This window comes from Poecilia reticulata, chromosome 5, assembly GCF_904066995.2.
Source record: "Poecilia reticulata chromosome 5, P_reticulata-male-v2, whole genome shotgun sequence".
NCBI lineage: Eukaryota > Metazoa > Chordata > Actinopteri > Cyprinodontiformes > Poeciliidae > Poecilia > Poecilia reticulata.
Genome location: NC_088834.1, coordinates 22474612 through 22487705, shown reverse-complemented (window position 1 = coordinate 22487705; position 13094 = coordinate 22474612). Strand labels below are relative to the sequence as shown.

General features: G+C 39.8%; 1 protein-coding gene across 2 annotated transcripts in view; it reads right to left on the bottom strand.

The window, feature by feature from the left end:
* dlgap4b (discs, large (Drosophila) homolog-associated protein 4b) overlaps positions 1-12708 on the bottom strand; it is a 119474-nt gene extending 106766 nt beyond the window's left edge. Inside the window, exon 1 of one of the 2 annotated variants that reach the window (XM_081607293.1) lies at positions 12440-12708. The gene's annotated coding sequence lies outside the window, so the exon portion shown is untranslated. The remainder of the gene's footprint in view (positions 1-12439) is intronic. The other variant, XM_008409364.3, reaches the window with a different exon arrangement.
* Positions 12709-13094: the final 386 nt, after the last annotated feature.

Below are 13094 nucleotides of genomic sequence, written 5' to 3'. Positions count from 1 at the left end.
ACTGTACATGACATACAATGTAGATATCAACAAGAAGGTACATATAGCGTGAAAAGACAACATTCAAACTAATGTTAGGCAATACAGCAGGGCTATACGGCTGTTGCTTATGGCCGCCCTCTGCCTGTCACATTTAAATACTTTTATCCCCAGTTGGTCAAAAGACCATGGCGAGAGCTGGCCAAAAGGGCATAAAAACTAAGCTGCTGTTCAGGATCTATTGCCAGCAGGGGGATTCAAAGAGCACTCAACTATCATAAACAATATACTGAAGATATTAAAATGTAAAACGTCTGAGTTGATGATGAATGCCTTAACCTTCAAATGAGTTTGAATTAATTACAACAATTAATTAGCAATCATGTATGTTCCTTGCAACTCAAAACTACCGCTGTTCACATCTGCTTTTTTTTTATTGTTCGTGGATGTTTTGTGCTGTTACAGCTCTATGAAGTGTACAAATTAATACATTACTTTCAGTTCAGCTAATACTTTCATATTTCATAATATTACAGATTTTTTTCTGACTGAGTTTTATTCCTAACCACCATGAGTAGAGCTGCATATAAGTTGATTTCTTCCTATTTCGGGGGTGGAAGGGGCAAGACTGCATTGCAATTGATAATTAGATTTCAAAAATATAAATATCAATATTCCTGTCAACACTAATGTTAAATGCTAAATCTGTATTTCATCAATGATCCAGTATTCTCTCTGAAAAAAGCATCTAATCAGATTACTTTTGATTATGTTGATTTGTATTTTTTGATGTTTTTTCCCCCCATTTTTATTCAAAATTCTCCTCAAAGGCATTTGAACTAATGAGTCAAATCCTACCACTTCCGCTACCTACAGGACAGCCTACCATTGCCATGATTCCAGTCAACACCAACAGGAATGAGTAAGAGGGCGGAAAAAAAACCTAACCCACAGGAGTCAGAAAGAGAGAAGTAATTTTGACAAGTTGCATCGTCTTCATTTGCTGTACTTTCTCCATCCACAGTAGCCAGGAGGTCATTGGAGTCAAACTTTTACTTTTGAATCGCTTGAAACTTAAATGTAGCTGAAATGCTTCAGAATGTGCCAAAATCTACCAATGCCAGCTGATCGGCTTGATTCTTGTGCCTTTTGTGATGTCACCCACCCATACACACAACCACAATTGGAGGTCTTTTTCCCCAGCGGGCCGTCTGCAAACTTTGTATTTTGTGAAATCCGGCAGTATGAATGTACAGTGGGGAAAATAAGTATTTAGTCAGTCACCAATTGTGCAAGTTCTCCCACTTAAAAAGATGAGAGAGGCCTGTAATTGACATCATAGGTAGACCTCAACTATGAGAGACAAAATGTGAAAAAAAATTTGAGAAAATCATTCTGTCTGAATTTTAAAGAATTTATTTGCAAATAATGGTGGAAAATAAGTATTTGGTCACCTACAAACAAGCAAGATTTCTGGCTGTCACAGACCTGTAACTTCTTTTTTAAGAGGCTCCTCTTTCCCCCACTCATTACCTGTATTAATGGCACCAGTTTGAAGTCGTTAACAGTATAAAAGACACCTGCCCTCAACCTCAAACAGTCACACTCCAAACTCCACTATGGTGAAGACGAAAAAGCTGTCGGAGGACACCAGAAACCGAATTGTAGACCTGCACCAGGCTGGGAAGACTGAATCTGCAATAGGCAAGCAGCTTGGTGTGAAGAAATCTACTGTGGGAGCAATAATCAGAAAATGGAAGACCTACAAGACCACTACTAATCTCCCTCGATCTGGGGCTCCACGCAAGATCTCAGCCCATCGGGTCAGAATGATCACAAGAACGGTGAGGAAAAATCCCAGAACCACAAGGGGGGATCTAGCGAATGACCTGCAGAAAGCTGGGACCAATGTTACAAAGGCTACCATCAGCAACACACTACGACGCCAGGGACTCAGATCTTGCAGTGCCAGACGTGTCCCCCTGCTTAAGCCAGTCCATATCCAGGCACGTCTGAAGTTTGCTAGAGAGCATTTGGATGTTCCAGAAGAGTATTGGGAGAATGTCATATGGTCAGATGAAACCAAAGTAGAACTATTTGGTAAAAACACAACTCGTCGTGTTTGGAGGAAAGTGAATGCGGAGTTGCTCCAAAGAACACCATACCAACTGTGAAGCATAGGGGTGGCAACATCATGCTTTGGGGCTGTTTCTCTTCAAAGGGACCAGGACGACTGATCCGTGTACATGAAAGAATGAATGGGGCCATGTATTGTGAGATTTTGGGTGCAAACCTCCTTCCATCAGCAAGGGCAATGAAGATGAAACGTGGCTGGGTCTTTCAGCATGACAATGATCCCAAGCACACTGCCAGGGCAACAAAGGAGTGGCTTCGTAAGAAACATTTCAAAGTCCTGGAGTGGCCTAGCCAGTCTCCCGATCTCAACCCCATCGAAAACCTTTGGAGGGAGTTGAAAGTCCGTGTTGCCCAGCAACAGCCCCAGAACATCACTGCTCTAGAGAAGATCTGCATGGAGGAATGGGCCAAAATACCAGCAACAGTGTGTGAGAACCTTGTGAAGACTTACAGAAAACGTTTGACCTCTGTCATTGCCAACAAAGGACATACAACAAAGTATTGAGATGAACTTTTGTTATTGACCAAATACTTATTTTCCACCATTATTTGCAAATAAATTCTTTAAAATTCAGACAAAATGATTTTCTCAAATTTTTTTTCACATTTTGTCTCTCATAGTTGAGGTCTACCTATGATGTCAATTACAGGCCTCTCTCATCTTTTTAAGTGGGAGAACTTGCACAATTGGTGACTGACTAAATACTTATTTTCCCCACTGTACATGGCAGACATTCCACGTCTACAAGCCAAATGAATTTTTATCCTGAATGTCCATCTGTTAGTAAAAATAAGATGCACTACCATCAAATATCTATAGGTACCTACTTGCGTTGGCTCACAGTAGTTTCTTTAAAATAAAATGAGCGCTTAAGTTTGACTGTGTTGGATCCAATTTATTCATAATAAAATGACATGCAAACTTTTGATTTGAGGCAATTTAACCTAAATGTTTCTAAATTTAGAGTGCATTTCATTAATGTATGGAAATGAGGAACTCAGAATTAAGGTGGCAGGGTCATGTGATGGACCAGCTGATAAACAGATGGTCCCCCTTCCTCCCCCTCTCAAGTTCACTCTCTCGCAAACATGCACCCACAAACAAGCCAGATAAATGACGTTGCTTCTTATCCAAAGAAAAATTAAGTCTTGAACAATTCTATCTTGTTTTATTGACATGCCTAGGAGATTTACTTGCCCCTTTTTTAATAAATGCGTTTAATTCAGTGGAGAGCCTTACACTCACATCACGACCAACCAGTTTTGAGTATTTTTTCCTAAGTCGATCACCTGTTTCCCACTGTGATCTCTCTTTTTATGAATCACCCTGCTCAGATCTATATTTTTAGAGAATCGTGTCAACTTAAAAGTCCAGTTCGCACCGTGCGCACTAACTCCAGTGCGTGCCGATGCACCTGTCCACCCCTGCTAAATGTTTCCATCTGAATAGACAGCTGGTGTCAGTTCTGCAGCGTTTTGCTCTGCGGGTAATTGGATTTCAAATTTAGTGGAGGGGACGCAGCCAAGTTAATCAACGCACGTTCAGACCGGCTGAGTCAGAGGGAGTGCAGCAACATTTGATTTGTTTTTGTCAGCATGGATTATGGGAGAGGTAATTCTGTGAAAGCAGCACAATGGAACGGTATTTACTCATGCAGCAGTGGCGAATGTGAATATCAGCATAGTTTCCTCTCAAATCGACGTCCTGCCCTGTTCCCCTGTGCGGTTTGTTGAACCAGCGCAAGACAGAAATCTCCATTTTATCAGACTCCTCCTGGGATTCCGACTACAAGGGGAAACAGACAAAAACACATTCAGAGGGCCCTCTGCGTGCATGCAGGAAAATTATCTTGGAAAACAAAAAAAAAATAAAAAGGAAAAACTCACTGGAGAATCTGGCTGGGCATAAAACAAGTAATCACAGTCGATAATGAGTGTGTTGCTCAATATTAGAGCAAGTGTAAAGTACTACCAACACTGTGCTGTGTGTGATTTCAACCAACTGGGATGGAAGTGCTATATATATCAGCATGTCAACACCCTTAAAATGTGATACAAAGCCTTGCTTGTTTGATTAATTATCTCAGATGTGAAGTTTTTGAAAGGAGGATTTGCTAGAGTTGCACATTGTGGGTTTGGATCCCTTATTCTGCAACACGTTTGTGGATATGAACATATACAAGTATGAACGTAATGAGGTCTCAAAGGTTTTTAACGTTTTGGGTTTTAATTAAGAACTTAAAAAGAGAAATACTTTATGAGAGAGGAGCTATAGCCCCCCTTCAAATAATGTATTAAAATAAATAGGAAAATGAGACCTTAAAAGTGTTTCTTTTTGTTCACCTCAGTTTTTGGTCTTTTCAGATATCTGCCTTCACTGACTCACCTGTCTTCTGTTGTCTCTTCTGCCAGGGTTCATTTCTGCTTCTCTAGATCATTTTGTTTCTTTGCATAAACTTCTCGTCATACCTTTTTTATTTGATATTCTATCTGAATGTCATCTAGATCTGCAGCACTTTGTAAATAAAAGATCCCTCTTAGTCTTCACCTGCTTCTGCTTTTTAGGTTCAAGATTGCAGATTGATGTCCGTCAGTGAAGAAATAGCTGGTTTCATCCACAAAATACATTCAAAAATTGTATGAAACGCGAACAACTGGCGACCTGTCACCGCCTCTCGCCCGTTGACAGCTGGAGGCACCGGCACCCCTCCTGACCCCAGTGGGATATAAGGGTGTAAGAAAATGGATGGATGAGATGTGAATAGATAACCACTGGAATTTAACACAAAGAAGTGTAGTTGTGAAGTGAAAAGAAAAAGATTGTTTGTGTGACACATATGTCAATTCATATCTCCTTGCTCTGAAACCTCTAAAGAAAAATTGAGTCCAACCTCCAGAAGTCACTTGCATAGAAGGTGGAGTCCACCATCAGGGCAGGTGAAGAGAAGCATAATTTAGAAACTGAAGCAATACAAATTAACAGTCATGTAAAAACAATACTTGAATATACAAGGATGGCAATGAGAAAGCAAATTTTTTTAAGAATATTTATTAAAAATGTCAAATCTCAAAGGGCATCAAGACTTTCTTCTAAATTCCAGCAACAGCGACATGATGTTCCAGAGGTCAACCTCATTGCTGCCGACTCACCAACTCAGACACCGAGTAGGAGTTTACGCTGATGAGTGTCTTCAGCCTGGACATGTTGAGGGACAGAGAGTGATCCACAGGCAGTGGATCCCTCCGTGACCTTCCAGCTGGATTAGCAGGATGACCACGACGATGTCGATACTATTTTGTAATCAAATGCTGTCAAAATTAAAGCAATGCCTCTTGCTTATTGAGCCAATTCAAAAGTCATTAATACAGTATAAGATCACTCAGATGACCGCACTGTAATCCGTTGATGCAGTCAGTTTATTTTTTCAGTTCGACAAAAGACAGTGAATACACTTTGAAAATGCGGCATCTTCTGGTACCATCGAGTCATGGCATCGAGGGCAAAAGGAGGCCAAATGTAGCTAGTTTGTCTTAAACTTAGGGAATAAAACATTTTTTTAGAACTTTTACATCTTTCAGCTATTTGTTTTTCTCGCTTAGGCTTTTTCCACCAATGTAGTTAAGATTCTGTTCCAGTTCCTGGACGTGTTTTCAAACTGGTCTTGAGGAAACCCAGCAGCTGATTTTATTTCGGGCTGACTGGAGCACTGGAAAGCAGAGACATGCCATCTCCATTATTGTCTGGTAGGTAAAGACGTCACAGTGGGAAGTTATCAACGTCTCTGTTTTGCGATATCAGTCTCTGCTATGTGCAGCAAGAATGAACGCTATATTTACAATTAGCCAAAAAGTCTGGATCGTTAACTGGAAGGAAGATGTGTAAACAAAGTAGTAACTCATAAAGCTCATCCGGCTCCTCCATCTTGCCACCACACTCTCCTATTGTGTTGTATAACAGCCACTGGTGATGACATATACTTTGTTCCCCTAAGATGGTGGAAATGGGAATCGGCTCTCAACAACTCACTGAGCTGAACCAGTTAAAAATTGAGAGTTCTTTCAGTGGAAAATACCTTTCTGCCTTCTCTTTTGTATTTTTGTGATGGATTATAGTGGAACTAATAATAAAACAGAGGATACAAAATAATCCCAGGATAACTGTGCCATTAATTAGCTATCTTTTATCCAAATACTACAATGCTAAAGAAACAAAACTAACAGATGTTTTTTTTTTCCAGTGTAGCCCATGAAAACCATGTCAATGACCATTTTTAAAAAGGAAGCTAAGGAAAGGATAACAGAGAGAGTTCAAGGAAGTGCCAGAAAAGGCTTAAATGGTAGAGACTGCCCTGTCGGCGCACAGTCATTAAATAACAATGACTATAGTGTTTGTTTTTTTGGCAGGCTAATTTAAACAGGTTTCTTCATAAGTAGGATGAATGGCTAAATGGATGGAAGTAAACAGATGCAGGTTCATAAAGGAGGCAACATGCAGAGGTTGTGTGCTGAAGCCTTTTATGCATAATTATACAAATGTATACCCTAAAAAATACTGCTGGCAACTCTTTGTACACTTCTGGGTAGTGAGCCTGTCTGGGAGAAAGTTCAGGACCGATTTTTTAGTCCAACTCCACCCCTGCTGGGAGGTAACCAGGGACTGCAAAAGACTTGGAACCAGGACAGAGATTCACCTTTCAACAGGACAGCGATCCTAAACGCAGAACGTCTGCTTTCAGGTCAAAGCACCTGCACAAGTTACAGGACGGCCAAACGGAAAGAATACTTTTAAAAAGCACTATAAGCTGTTGGGGTTATGATTTTCAACATTGTCAAGGTAATCTATTTAACAGCCATGGCAATATTTTAGCGTGGACAACAGCTGTGGATTGACTGATCCACTAATAGACCAATCACCAGAGAGGACTCACTAACGACAAAGAATTGTTCGTCCTTCACGAAAGAACGTCTGTTTTCGACACGTCTGAAATGTCCCTGGGCTTCAACATGGAGAGCGTGTCCCTTTATGCCGCCGCTGTTAGACATTCTGACCCAATAAAACGATTTGTTCAAACTGTGCGGTCCAAACACAGCCACTCACAGGAAGAATTACTTGAGCAGCAAGCACGCAAAATCCGTAATAATCTATGCATTAGCCTAATTATTTAATTCCAGCTTCAGTGTTTTTCTGAGCTCCAGGTTGAAACAATGGTTAAGCCTTTCGGAGCTCAGAATACGACTGGCGCGCAAAGCAGGACGGCAAACGGCTCAGGTTATTGCCAGGTTTCCTGACACCTCCCTGGTCTACGGAGTGAACGTCATAAATTGTGATTTAAAGCTCGCCGAAGAAACACAGAGGAGTTTATAGGCTCAGGTGAGAAACTGACGATTGATTTTTTTTTGACCAGCAGAGCGGGCTCTCTCAGATAAAGCCAGACCCTGGCTTTTAGCAATCAAAACAGCATTGTAGCGGGGGATTTCTTTTTACGACAAAGAAAAGGGGAACTTGTATCTGCAATCAGGTGAAGGTCGTACAGGAGTCGTCTTAAAACCTCTCCCCTCTACAAAGCGTCTGATTGCCGACCGCAAAGAATCGAGTTTGAGTTTTACGGATTTTTAAAATGAATAAAAATTGAATTGTATCATTTGTCTTATTCTAGGCTGTTTGTTTTGTAGGGATCAGATGAAAACAATGATAGGTTAAAAGCATTTGGTGTTCACACTACTCACAGACTTGAATCTTGGCTAAATAAGATTTAATGATGCATTTGACATCTTGCATAACAAAACTTTGTGGTGATGAGTTTTATTAAGGGTTAAATCCTTTGTTGGGTTTCTCTGATTTGTAGAACTTTTAATGCCACTGGAAAAGTATTTATTAAACTAGGATGGTTAAAAAGTTGCATATGGGACCTTTCTGTTTTCATCCCGCCCAACAGAAACTTCTTTTCACCAGTTCTTCTCGAAAACCACATTGAATATACAACCAATCAGGTTACCTGATCCTCCCACCTGAGCTTTGGCTAACTGCAGCTCCTCCAGAATTACCACTAGATATTTGTTTCTATGATTAATATTCTCTTTATTAAGCGTTTTAGTTCAGCAGGACAGCCCTGGCTTGGGAAATCTGCAGTTGCACAAAAATGCACAATATTTTGTGATATTGTGCAAATCCTACTATAAATCTCTCCATAAAACGTCTGCTTTGCTCCTTTATGATGCAGCTTGATCACCAACGTTTAGCAAACAGCTCACGCCTTCAAAAAAATGTACAATTAAATGCCGTGGTACCTCTCCTGACCCCACTAAGGGACAAGGGTGTAAAGAAAATGGATGGATGCTGTGCTTTTCATTTATTTTATTTTATTTACTTGTGTACCATACACAGTCATTCATTACTTTTTGTTGGCTTCAAGTAAACTACATGAAAACAAAATATGTCGATGACTATAGTTGTAATCTAATAAATTGTAGAAAAGTTGAAGGTGTGAATATGTTTTTTTTTAAAAAAGATAACCAATTTTGAGTTTGTATAAACTCTGCTTCATTTAATCCACTGCTTGGATGCACCAATTTGCATACAACATGTTTCACTGAATGTTCCACCTGCACAATCACCTGGCTTCCTGACCTTTTCTTCTGTCAAACCATAACAAGACTACTCTGACAGAAAAACACACACAATTGATCTGCGTTAGGCTTCCAGAGGTCACACCAATTACCTCCAAACCAAAAAACAAGACCAGTTACTAAAGCCCATCATGAGATGTGAGGCCAAATTACTGCATTGCTTTTTTTTTTTCTTCTCTCCATTTTCCCCCCTCTGTTCTCTGTCAGCCTGAAAATGTCACACGAAGACGTGTCGCAGAAATGTGCTGCTGCCTCTCTCTCATCAAACCCGACTGGTTTATTTCCTTTTACACGTCTTCACTTCCAGCTTGCATCTTTCCCCTCTGTTCTGTGCAGCACGCCAGCGACGTGAGCGTCTGTTGAGTCACGTGTCGTGTGACTCAAGGAGATGCAGACGTTGACATTCATAAGGATTCGGCATGCATGTTCTCTGATCAGCCACAACTTTGAACACTCGTTTTCTCTGTAAAAACCAAATCACAAAAGCCGTTCGCCCATAAACGCAGGACTCCTTGGAAACGTTTCAGCATTTGTAACCAGAATCCATTCACTCACGTCATGGAGGAAGCGGCGGGGTGCATGTTGCCAGTCCATCAGTCAGATACTCTGAGCAATAAGAAATTAAGAGAGACCAATGAAATAGATGGGGTTTTATTATTATTTATGCTTTTATCTCATATAAAGATATGCATATGCAAGCTCTGTGCCAAAAAGGTTCATTTTCAAGACATAAATCTTGGACCATCAAGCAACAAATGAGTGTTAGATAATCTGAGGGACAGCCTTGCTTTTTCCCCCCTTTCTGAGACTTGTTGCTCCTGCAGATAATCCACACACAGATGTCATCTTTTGTCTCATAACCTAAGCTTTTACATTTGCTCTTTTAAGCATGAGTGAGTGCCTCCTCTGCCTTATTGTCCTAAAATCCTCTAATGTACAAAACACAACATCCTGGATCATTGGGAATGATCCAGGATTGTGGTGCGCTTCACAATGTTTTTCTCACGGATATTTGAATTTGTTCCTTAAAATCTTCCAATGCCAAGCAACAGACAATAAAGTCATTGTGAAAAACCACAAAATGGTTCATACCTGCACTGCCATAACACTCCAGGCATCAATAACCACTGAGGCAACATCTGCAAATGTCTAGAGGGTGCCAAAAGTTAATGAATTAATGGGATGCTTATTGCAGTAAAAGTAATATTCATGACCTCTGCCTCTACACTAGCGAATCCAACCCGTGCCGCCCTCTGTAGTCTTTATTGATTTAAAATTAATGCTAAAACAAGTTCAATTTATAAAAACATATAACTTACATGTGCACATCCATTTCCAAAGCAGGGCCATGCTCCATTAGGGACCGATTCTTCTACTGCTTCTATTTAAAAACCAGAGCCGTAAGCCAGTGGCCAATGAAACACGACCACAGATGGCTCCTTAATGCTAGCATGGACATTTAGAGATAGATGGAAAAGAATGAAATCAGCCAAATGGGAGCAGAAGCAGCTTTCCACTAAAGGTAGAAACTGAAGGATTACATCCCAAGTTAACATGGTTGGATTTTTTTTTTTTTTCCAAGGTCCTTTTTATCACTGTTCCTGTTGTTTGTGTGATTAGCTTTGGCAGGACAGATTAGATAAGGATTTAGGTTGCAGTGGCTATTTACTAATTAAGGAGGTAATTTTAATTGAACATTGGTCCAGATGGTGACATCAGAGGTGTTTTAAGGATTTCTATTCCTGTTGAGGCTTTAGCTGAGCCCAGATGTATTAGTCAACATGAAATAAACACCTTTATAAAAGCTGGCTTTTTTTTTCCTTTACAGAAAAAGATTTGATTCAGATTTCTATTCTAATCAAGAGGAACAAAATTATTTCTTGATAGTCATATGAAAATTCTAACAGTTCCTGTTTTGTGGGTTTTGCTCACCTGTCCATAAGTCAAGCTGTCCCATCTGGCACACCTTCCTACTGTTTTTCTATAAATTGTAATTGATTGTAATTCTCTGCCATAGCTAGCAAACTGTAGATTTAATTTTTTAAGCTATTTATGTATTTGCAAAAATAATGTTTAAAAATAAAGTCCAACTTACAAAAAACAAAGCCCAGGATCCCAAAATCTCCTCCAAAACACGAGCTACAGACAATTAAACAAAAATACATTAAGAATGGAGAATCACACTGAAAGCAGGTGCAACAATCAGAGGATTGGGAACAAGCAGGCAGACTGATTAATAGGAAACACTTTACACACTAGATCAGGGATCCTCAATTCCAGTCCTCCAGGCTCAGTGTCCTGCAGGGTTTAGATGCGGCTCTGCTTCAACACACCTGAGTCAAATAATCAGGTCATCAGCAGAATCCTGGAGAACTTGTCTGCATACTGAGAAGGTAATTCAGTCATTTGATTGAGGCTGTGTTGAAGCAGGGACACATCTAAAGGTTGCAGGACACTAGAACTCAAAAGACCCTTGCACTAGATTATTGTCAGGTCTTTTCCTGTGGGTGTGTAGTTCATATGTGTCCAAGAAAAACATGGCAGCACGTAGCAGAACACAAGAATAAACCAAGAACCTGGACACATATTTGTTTAAATTATGACAACTACTAAATATCGGAAGATCTTTTGTGACAATTATAAGCAAAGTAGCCATTAGAGAGGAAAACGGATATCATCTCTACCTCATCTGTTTTGATGGGAGCTGACTGAAAATAAAGGTTTCTTTGAAAAAGTTTCTCTTACACTAACTTCAGATAATTTCTAAATCAATCTTATTATAAATATGAGCCATGTTATTCACGATCTCTAACCAACAATGTTTGAAATGCCATTAAATCTTATAAATCTAAGCCTTTGTAGATTACAACATAACTTTGGAACTACATCTTTGGGTAAAAAAGTGCTGAAATTTGTCAGTCATGAAGCAAGAAAAACCATGTCAAATCTGCTGCCAGTGTTAAACCGAGTCGACCGCAGCTCCTTACAAATCCATAGGTGAGCATCCATCTGTTATGCACCAGAGCATTAATGGATTATTTAAGCCTGAAAGCCTCAGAAAACATTGGGTGTATTCAAGCATAAGGTTTCTTTTTGTCATTGTGGAATGCCTCATTAAGCACAGGTGATTGTTAAATGTAGAGAAAAGCTGGCGGTAAGGATGATACGAATTAATTATCTAATTCTCTGCTGCCTTTTGCAATTACGCATCAAATTGAGGTTTAATGCCAGTTATTTGTCAATGCAACGTTGAGTTGCCATTTGTAGAGTTTAAATTTGTGAAACATTTTAAAACATTGTATTAACAAGCGTTTTAAATCTACACAGCAACACAACAGTAAAGTGCAGAGAGTAACGGGGGTGGAAGCTTGCTGCCATGGCGGTAACATCTTATATGACCTTGTATTTCAGACATGTATAATGTTCACAGGTCCTTACTGTAGTGCTCAGTCACACACGCACGCACAGTTTTACACAGATTTCCTTCCAAGGACGTTAGACTGACCTACTTAGTTAAAGCTGCAGGTTATAACTTCAGCATTGGTTGCAGGGTTCATGGTTCAGCCGCCACGCCCTCAGCTCCACATGCTGAAGTGCCATGTGTCTGTCAGAGGTTTGTGATTGCCATATCTGTGTCAGTGTTGTGTCCGTTCATAAAACTCAACTCATTATAATGATGTTATGTGAATATACTTACAGTAGGCTAGTGCAGCACCCTCTGGCTTCGTCTTGTCATTTTTCTTCAGAGTTCTTTAGCCGTGTTCTTAACGAGTGTTGAAAACTGCCGTCTCCCCAAGGGTTTCCCAACTGTGCTTCTCACACAGCTGAGCTGCATCCACTTAAAGAGAAAGCACGGTCGAAATTAAAACTTCTCTGCAATCCCTCGGTGTTGGGATGCTGCTGAGGACCAAACTGCAGGGACGAGGAAACTTGGAAGATGGCGAAAATGGAGAACCACCAAGTGACCAAACTGGAGAATACAGAGGATTGATTAATGAATGCAATGCAGGTGAGTAAATGAGCAGAGGGGAAACGGGTTTAAAAGAGCAGAAAACTGAGGTACTCTGGCAAAATTAACACCGGTGATGAAGAACTCAAAGAAAATGAAACTTTAGACAGAACAGTATGACCAAAATAATCAAACTAAACTCAAAGTTCAACATGACATAAACAGAGCATCCCTTGAAAATATTGTCAAGTTGAAAATATTATCAAGTTGATCTACCACCATTTTATGCTGATAAATGTTTAAAGATCCAATTTATTTGTTAAAGCTTAAAAGAAATATTGAGAAATAACAATTTTTAGCAAAATTACCAATACAAAAATAATTTCAGTTTTCTAATAAATGT